This window comes from Callorhinus ursinus, unplaced genomic scaffold (genome assembly GCF_003265705.2).
Source record: "Callorhinus ursinus isolate GAN/ISIS: 27379988/994484 unplaced genomic scaffold, GSC_fseal_2.0 scaffold52, whole genome shotgun sequence".
NCBI classification, from domain to species: domain Eukaryota; kingdom Metazoa; phylum Chordata; class Mammalia; order Carnivora; family Otariidae; genus Callorhinus; species Callorhinus ursinus.
This window is the reverse complement of record NW_027397114.1, coordinates 1611096-1621241: the sequence shown is the minus strand read 5'-3', so window position 1 is coordinate 1621241 and position 10146 is coordinate 1611096.

Sequence of the window (10146 nt, the reverse complement as noted above, 5' to 3'; positions counted from 1 at the left end):
CCCTTGGATCAGAGAACAAAGTCCTGTTTTCTGGCTCCTCTTTCTGATTTTACAAATACCTGAAGTGTGGACTCAACTCACTTATTTGCACGCAAAGCATAAAACTTCCCCGTCCCTAACATTCTGGACGTCCTAGGCTTTTGACAGTTTGCCTTCTTAAAATTGTATTATTGCCTTTTCTCAATTTACACTGACAATGTGGGTTTTGGTTTCTATTCATCAACCTAGCCCTCTCCCACCTATCCACGAAAATATGAACTTGAACTTATGATTGACCTAGACTCACTGCTTTCTATGATAGTGATGTTCACCCTAATTCTCCTTTAAAACTTGACTCTCTTTCCTGGCTTCTCCCTCTGAACTCGTGAGATACCAACTCACAAAAGGGAGAATATTTTGTTTTGGTGCATGAAGAAAAAAGCATTACCATCATTGAATGAATGTGTCTACTTCCTATTGAAGCTCCCCAGTATAAAGCAAACCACCCAAAAGAAAACCTGTAACAAAACAATTACCTGGAAAGTGAGTATATTCTTGCTCATGCATTTAGAGGGAGTGTTCAAAAAAGAATCATCACAAAAGCAAGATGCCTGAAATTTTCAGGCCCAGGGTGGGTTTAAACGATATAATGGGAATTCAAGCAGAGCTGCTAGATACAGTGTTACTCCTTGCAACTCTATCACGGACTCTCATGTTTCTGTGGCTCATTTTATAAGGCTGTCATGTTTGAATTTATTCTGCCGAGGAGTCATTTTCTTTTCCACGGTACTAGTCTACATATCAACTATGTATCCATATCTCCATCTCTTTTTTTTCCCCTCGTCATCTGTCAACCTTTCTTTATCTTTCCAATATGACACACTTTTATTGCTCTCTTTATATTTCTATTGTTTAGTTTGAGCTAGCCTTAGGACTGCCACATTCTTTTGAAAGACGACGTAAGGCACTACCAGAAGTCGTGCCAGTTGCATCTCCTGATCGCCATCTTACTCTTCTTCCCCAGGCACTTCATTTTGACATTGAAAATTATATCAAAGTAAAATGCACATTTCTCTCTAACGATAGCAATTTATACAGGCTTTGTAGGAGTTTACAATCTGAGGGGATGGATGTGCTTGAAAATAAATGAGTAGACAATTAATTAATAGTAATTTATTTATGTCTAGACATGTTACAACTACAGATGGCACATGTGTTGTGTGTAAATTGGTGTTTTGGATATGCCATTCATTACATGACTTAGTATTTTTATTTCAGTAGTGCATTGTGCATTTTCAGTGTGGTTCTTTCCTTGGGGTCGCTTCACCTGGAACCTCTGTCTCTGTCTCTCTCTGGCTGCTTCTACTGCCTATGAGCCACCTGCAGGCTGGCCCTGCTCTGTAGAAGATCAGTACTTATTAAAACAGTGTTAAGCTGAGGTGGTCATGGCATATTAGCACCTAATTGAGACTTTAAGCCAGAAGAACTAAAAGACCACAGAAAAAGGCCGAACATTGTTGAGAAATGTGGAAGCCTCGGAGAACAAATACTTGCTGATGGAGACTATTTATAGATCTCCTTGCTTCTTTGCCCGTTAACATCGGGGCATATTAGCTACCTAGGGAACCACATTTTGCTTAGTCAGTCAGTGTTTCAAAAGAGTAATGAACTTTGATCTGAATTTGTCTTGGTGGATAGGACATTTTTATTTTAGACATTTTGACAGCTTATGCAAAAGCCTATAGGCAGCAGAAAAATGAAGAGTGTAGTGAACACTTTGTTGGTTTTTAACCACCTAGCATCCATGTTCCCTTTCAAATGATACCCTGGTTTCCTTTTGGAAAAGTATCTCACCAAACACTATACTAGTCTTGGTGATAACTAAGCTACTTGACTCTGTCAATGGAGGATCCTTCTCACTGTCTGGCACATAACAGGAGCAGACATCTCATTCAAAATTGGCTAAGTGCTGGTCTCTGCTTGACATAGAATCATAAGCAAATGAAGTAGCAGAGGAAAAGATGGAGAGTGACCTATCGTTCCAGTAGTAGTGTCCTAATCTGGGGAATTCTTTTACAAAGACTGTTGCTGTGGTTTGCATTCAAACTCTTTGAACTGAACTGCAAGGCTATAATTTTCCACTGTAAAACATAGCCTCTCAGAAATAAGCACAATGTGCAGCTTGGTATTCTAACACACATCTTACAAAGCATCAGCACTGAAATCAGACAGCAAGCAGCAATTCTGCCCCGGTTTTGCAAGTGATCAGATGGCACTGGGCATGGTGTTTGGTCCCTACAGTGCACTGCTTCTTCCCCTGTGAAATAAGTATAATCACGCCATCTACCCCAAGGAGTTGTATGTATGTAAAGTGCTAAGAATAGAGCCCAACGTAGTGTATAGTCTCAAGATTTAATTATAATATCTATTGTCTTGAAACCATCTCCAATGTTTTTGTTTCATCTGTCACATGCACACACACACACACACACACACACAATTATCTCAACTGATTTCTTCACAAAGTCCTTCATTATCCTGCTTATAGACAGACTCTTAACTATAGAGAGCAAACTATTATTTACCAGAGGGTAGGTGGGGGGGAGGGATGGGTGAAACAGGTGATGGGGATTAAGGAGTGCACCTGTGATGTATGGAAGTGTTGAATCACCAAGTTGGACACCTGAAACTAATATTACACTGTATGTTAACTAACTTGAATTTAAATAAAAACCTTAAAAAATAAAGTAAAAATTACCAAGTTCCATTTTAGATGGGCAAGATAGCATTACTAGCTTCCAAAGCAAGCACATCAAATATCACTCTGCCAAATGTTGTGCTGTGATGAATTTAAATGTAAATTATATTCCTTCCAGGAAGCATCTCAAAGAAGTTTCTGCTGTCATAACTGCAGGATCACTTTATCCGGGATGTAGTCATTATAGCATCTCACAGAACTCATCGTGAGGAAACATTAGAGAATCTATATTATTGCTGTTCCATCCCAAACTCAGTGGTTGTTGTAGCCGTGATGCTGTTGTAAGGTGGCTGACTGAGTTGAAAGGAGCAGGACAGGAGCTAGGAATCAGGCTGTAGACATGGAAAACACTGGAAACATTCAGGCCTTTTTTGACATATTGGATCTCCCTACATTTCAGGTTGTCTCTCATTGCTCAAGAGCAGGGTAAAGGGAGAAAAGTGGCAGTGATCTAGAAACCTGTATCAACTCTTTAGGACTTATAATAGTTGAAAGGGATATTCTGCCCATTCCCATTGTTTTTATCTTATTTATTACACTTTTGGTAGAAAAGCTATATATTCTGAAACGCTCTGGGAGAGCAAAGAGAAATGCCCTAGAATGATAACTAGCTGGAAGCAATTTAAGTAGCTGGCCAGCTCTGGCATCTGTCAGCAAATAAGGCTAATAGCATGCTATTCACTCAGAGTCTATTTGTAAGATTAATGGTACAAGATAGGATATTTTATATCTTTACTCTGTTTACCAGCATGAGATAGTCGGAATGGAAATGCTTTTGAAAACAGAGAAATCCCATTGTGTATTTTACTGAGAATATATATTTTTTCAAGGTATTTTGACAACATTAGCATGGTTCTGACATATTTTACTATTTTAAGAAGGTTTCAACACTGCAAAATGTATAAATGGTCCCAACGATAAAATACAGGGTTTACAAGCAGAGGGAACACAAAGTATTTTACTGTAGTCTCTTTTGACCAAGAGGGAAGTTAGAAATGCCCTTCTTGGTCTGAAATGTAGACCATGGATCCCACAGTCATTTTGTTGTACTTAGAATACACCTTCATTCAGCTTAGGCAAGTTAGGGGAATAAAATATTAAAAAATAATAATATAATGTTTTAAATGACTAAAACTAAAATGAAACAGATTTCAAATACTTCTCATGACACCTCTTAAAAAATATACCGTTAGGACACCTGGGTGGCTCAGTCAGTTAGACATCGACTCTTGATTTTGACTCAGGTCATGATCTCAGGGTCATGAGATCGAGCCCTGCACCAGGCTCCGTGCCCAGCACGGAGCCTGCTTAAGATTCTCTCTCTCCCTCCCCTTCTGCCCTCCCCACTCCTGCTCTCTCTCTCTCTCTCAAAAAAAAAAAAGATAAAGAAAAAGAAAAAATATACTGTCAATCATATTTTGATGCCAGAATTAGATTTTTCTCATCCAATAGTCTTACTTTCCATTCCTTACAAAAAAAAAAGAACCAGATTTTCTGAAATATTGATGTGTTAGAGTGAAGCCCACTTTGGCATCAATATACCAGCAAAGACATTTTTTCTAAAAATTAATATTTAATAGTTTCATTAATACAAATGGCATTTCCAATAGGTCCTTTAATTACATTTTTTCAATAAAAAATAAATGAAACAATCTTGAATTAATACTGGAGTTTGATAAATACATTTTATGAGAAAGTTATTATAAGTGCTGGACTAGGAAATAACCAGATAAGGGGCACACTGCTGAACAGCATCTTAATAAATCTTCAATTACTTTCAGTGAGATCCTGAACTGAAGTGGACACATGGGGAAGTGGTTTCATAACACAGAGAAATCTCTTAATGAAGATTTTGCAAGAACATAAAGATGTTCTGGGTGAAAGGTTGAAAAATGTGCATTTATTACCTTTTTTATTAGGTTGGTGCACGCCTAACATCACCGTGCTCTGCAGCTGCCCCTTTCACTGGCCTTTCTACATTTCATGCTTTTCATCTTCAATACCTCTGAAACTTTGTCACCAGAATCTTTTCTTCTGAGGTTCTCACCATCACATCCTCATGACCAACCCATTACGTAGGTCTTTACCACATCACGATAGCAGACAGGGTGCATGGATTAGGCAGGGGTCAGGATCTCTGCGAATACCCACCTATTCGGCTGGTAAAGTATATGAGGAAGTATTCCTCCAGCAGCAGCTGACCACGGAGAAGCAGGGTCAAGGAGAAGAAAAGCATGGGCCTGGCCAATATTGGCAAGTCAAACTGTCCAGGGTGTGTGCGTGTGTTGCAGAATATGAGAATCCAAATAGGTAAGTAGGCACTAAGGACTTTTGCAAGTTTTCTTTTCTTTTTTTTTTTTTTTACTTTGTGTATTCTATATTTACTGGCTGCTTATGATGTATTAGGCTCTGAGGCATTGGAAATATAAGGTATGTAATGCAGTGTCTGCAGCAGACAGTGGAAGAAGACAAATATACAGGCTATTATATACTTTGGAAGTATTATAATTGGAGCATGAACAAGGGATGATAGAAACACACAGAAGGACATCTAATGCAATCTCTGATGCAGGGAAGGATGTCTTCCTGGAGGAGTTGATGCCTCATCTGAGACTCAAGGGATAAGTGACAGTGAATCAGTGGAAAGAGAAAAGAGAGTGAGCTCTGCAGTGTGGAAAGGTCTTCCCAGAGAGAAGGAGCAGAACGTGTTGATGCCAAGAGGGCCAGGATCACATGGCACATTTTGAAAGTTGCACTGAGCTCATGTGGGTTGGAGAGCCGGGTAGCAGAGGGCTGAAGATAGGAAATTCTTCTTCTCCCTCTTGGGATTAGTTTGGTGTCTTGTGGAAAGTAGCAGACTGAGATCTTCCAGGAAAGGATTAACAAAGCAAGTGGACCATAGACTGAAGGACCAATATGAATGCCAATATGATGACTGCTTCAATTTCCTTAGTGGCTATAGTTCTGTTCAGGTTTTCTATTTCCTCCTTGTTCAATTTTGGTAGTTGATACATCTCTAGGAATGCATCCATTTCTTCCAGGTTATCTAATTTGCTGGCACAGAGTAGCTCATAATATGTTCTTATAATTGTTTGTATTTCTTTGGTGTTGGTTGTGATCTCTCCTCTTTCATTCATGATTTTGTGGATTTGGGTCATTTCTCTTTTCTTTTTGATCAGTCTGGCCAGGGGTTTATCAATCTTGTTAATTCTTTCAAAGAACCAGCTCCTAGTTTCGTTGATCTGTTCTACTGTTCTTTTGGTTTCTAGTTCATTGATTTCTGCTCTGATCTTTATGATTTCTCTTCTCCTGCTGGGTTTAGGCTTTATTTGCTGTTTTTTCTCCAGCTCCTTTAGGTGTAGGGTTAGGTTGTGTATTTGAGACCTTTCTTGTTTCTTGAGAAAGGCTTGTATTGCTATATACTTTCCTCTCAGGACTGCCTTTGCTGTATCCCAAAGATTTTGAACAGTTGTGTTTTCATTTTCATTGGTTTCCATGAATTTTTTTAATTCTTCTTTAATTTCCTGGTTGACCCATTCATTCTTTAGTAGGATGCTCTTTAGCCTCCATGTATTTGAGTTCTTTCCGACTTTCCTCTTGTGATTGAGTTCTAGTTTCAAAGCATTGTGGTCTGAAAATATGCAGGGAATGATCCCAATCTTTTGGTACTGGTTGAGACCTGATTTGTGACCTAGGATGTGATCCATTCTGGAGAATGTTCCATGGGCACTAGAGAAGAATGTGTATTCCGTTGCTTTGGGATGGAATGTTCTGAATATGTCTGTGAAGTCCATTTGGTCCAGTGTGTCATTTAAAGTCTTTATTTCCTTGTTGATCTTTTGCTTTGATGATCTGTCCATTTCAGTCAGGGGGGTGTTAAAGTCCCCCACTATTATTGTATTGTTGTCAATGTGTTTCTTAGCTTTTGTTATTAATTGCCTTATATAATTGGCTGCTCCCATGTTCAGGGCATAGATATTTACAATTGTTAGATCTTCTTGTTTGATAGACCCTTTAAGTAGGAGATAGTGTCCTTCCTCATCTCTTATTACAGTCTTTGATTTAAAATCTAATTTGTCTGATATAAGGATTGCCACCCTAGCTTTCTTTTGGTGTCCGTTAGCAAGGTAAATTGTTTTCCACACCCTCACTTTCAATGTGGGGGTGTCTTTGGGTCTAAAAGGAGTCTCTTGCAGACAGCATTTCAATGGGTCTTGTTTTTTAATCCAATCTGATAGCCCGTGTCTTTTGATTGGGACATTGAGCCCATTTACATTCAGGCTAACTATTGTAAGGTATGAATTTAGTGCCATTTATTGCCTGTAAGGTGACTGTGACTGTATATTGTCTGTGTTCCTTTCTGATCTATGCTGCTTTTAGGCTCTCTCTTTCCTTAGAGGAAACCTTTCAATATTTCTTGGAGGGCTGGTTTCATGTTTGCAAATTCCTTCATTTTTTGTTTGTTCTGGAAGCTTTTTAACTCTCCTTCTATTTTCAATGACAGCATAGCTGGATATAGTATTCTTGGCTGCAGATTTTTCTCGTTTAGTGCTCTGAAGATATCTTGCCAGTCCTTTCTGGCCTGCCACGTCTCTGTGGATAGGTCTGTTGCCAATCTAATGTTTCTACCATTGTAGGTTACATATCTCTTCTCCCGAGCTGCTTTCAGGATTTTCTCTTTGTCTCTGAGACTCGTAAGTTTTACTATTAGATGTCGGGGTGTTGACCTATTTTTATTGATTTTGAGAGGGGTTCTCTGTGCCTCCTGGATTTTGATGCCTGTTTCCTTCCCCACATTAGGGGCGTTCCCTGCTATTATTTGCTCCAATATACCTTCTGCCCCTCTCTCTCTTTCTTCTTCTTCCGGGATCCCAATTATTCTAATGTTGTTTCATCTTATCATATTGCTTATCTCTCGAATTCTGCCCCCGTGATCCTGTAGTTTTTATCTCTCTTTTTCTCAGCCTCTTCATTTTCCATCATTTGGTCTTCTATATCACTGATTCTCTCTTCTGCCTCATTTATCCTAGTCGTTAGTGCCCCCATTTTTGATTGCACCTCATCAATAGCCTTTTTGATTTCGACTTGGTTAGATTTTTGTTCTTTTATTTCTCCAGAAAGGGTTTCTCTAATAACTTCCACGCTTTTTTCAAGCCCAGTTAGAATCTTTAAAGTCATGATTCTGAACTCTAGGTCCGACATCGTACTAATGTCCCTATTGAGTAGGTCCCTGGCTGACTGTACTACCTCTTGTTCTTTTTGCTGAGGTGATTTTTTTCATCTTGTTATTTATAACAAGAAAAAAAAGCCATGAATTCTATGTGCAGTATTTCCCTAGCGCTGGAGTTCTCCTTTTCTCCTTGATCGGTAAACTTGGTCTTGGCTTGTTGGCTGTTCATGCTGATCTTCTGGGGGAGGGGCCTGTTGCTGTGGTTTCCAAATGACTTTGCCAGAGGCTGAATTGCCCCGCCCTTGTCCGTCCAGGCTAAGCAAGCTGCTCGGGATTTCTCTCAGGAGCTTTTTTTCTCTGCAAGCTCTCTGTACAGCTTTGGAGGACCAGGGTGAAAATGGTGGCCTCCCAATCTCCACCCAGAGGAGCTGAGAACTCGGGGCCCCGCTCCTCAGTGCGCCCCCAGAGAAAAGCAGTCAGTCACTCCCATCTCCCTGGTCTCCGGCCACACTGCGTCCTCACCCAGCCTGTGACCGAGCGTTTGTATCTCTGGCACCCGACCCCATGTGGAGACTCCAAACCCAGCAGATCCCTGCAGTGCGCTCCTGCACGGCTCCTCCTGGGGGAGAAAGGGGAGTCTCCCCAACTCTGCTGCTTGTTGGGTCCCTGCTGGAGGAGCAGTGGCCCGACTGGGCTGCGGATCACAGTTTATGGCAACCCCGAGCTGAGAGCCCGCGCCTCGGCTTTGTCTCTGCAGCCGGCTTCCCCGCTCCGATACCTGGGAGCTCTGCCGCACTCAGGCACCCCCAGTCTTTCTGTGACCCTGAGGGTCCTGAGACCACACTGTCCCGGGAGGATTCCACCCCCCGCTTAGCTACTGCAGCGACGTCCCTCCGCGGAGCCGACTTCTAAAATTCCGATTTTGTGCTCCACGGCTCTAGCACTTGCCAGAAGCAGCCGACGGAGGCCCCCTCCCCTATCGTCTATCCTCCCGAATATCACCTTGGATTCACTTCTCTGCACGTCCTACCTTCCAGTAAGTGGTCGCTTCTCTGTTCAGAGAGTTGTTGCTACTCTCCTCTTTGATCTCCTGTTGAGTTCATAGGTGTTCAGAATGGTTTGATCCCTATTCAGCTGAATTCCTGAGACCAGACGAAATCTAGGTCTCCTACTCCTCCGCCATCTTGCTCCGCCCCCACCAGTCAGGGCTCTATTTTAATTCAACAAAAGGACTATGAATCACCTGCTCTGTGTCAGACACTGCACAGGGCTGGGGACTCAAGAAAGAGAATGAATTAAAACAGTTATGTACTTGCTTTCATTGCTCTTAGCATCTAGCAGGTGGGGGTGGAAGGAGTGTACCTAAAAATAATCCCCCAAAGTATCCATGCAATTAGGAAGTGTGATACGTGCTACAAGCAAGAAATATCAGCATTCATCAGGGAAATCCAAATCAAAACCTCAATGAGATACCACCTCACACCCGTCAGAATGGCTAAAATTAACAAGTCAGGGAACGACAGATGTTGGCGGGGATGTGGAGAAAGGGGAACCCTCCTACACTGTTGGTGGGAATGCAAGCTGGTGCAACCCCTCTGGAAAACAGTATGGAGGTTCCTCAAACAGTTGAAATTAGAGCTACCGTTCGATCCAGCAATTGCACTAGTGGGTATTTACCACAAAGATACAAATGTAGGGACCCGAAGGGGTACATGTACCCCAATGTTTATAGCAGCAATGTCCACAATAGCCAAACTGTGGAAAGAGCCAAGATGCCCATCGACAGATGAATGGATAAAGAAGATGTGGTATATATACACAATGGAATATTATGCAGCCATCAAAAGGAATGAGATCTTGCCATTTGCAACGACGTGGATGGAACTGGAGGGTGTTATGCTGAGTGAAATAAGTCAATCAGAGAAAGACATGTATCACATGACCTCACTGATATGAGGAATTCTTAATCTCAGGAAACAAACTGAGTGTTACTGGAGTGGTTAGGGGTGGGAGGGATGGGATGGCTGGGTGATAGACATTGGGGAGGGTATGTGCTACGGTGAGCGCTGTGAATTGTGCAAGACTGTTGAATCACAGATATGTACTTCTGAAACAAATAACGCAACATATTTTAAGAAAAAAGGAAAAGAAGAAGATAACAGGAGAGGAAGAAAAGGGGAGTATGTCAGAGGGGGAGACGAACCATGAGAGATGATGGACTCTGAAAAACAAACTGAGG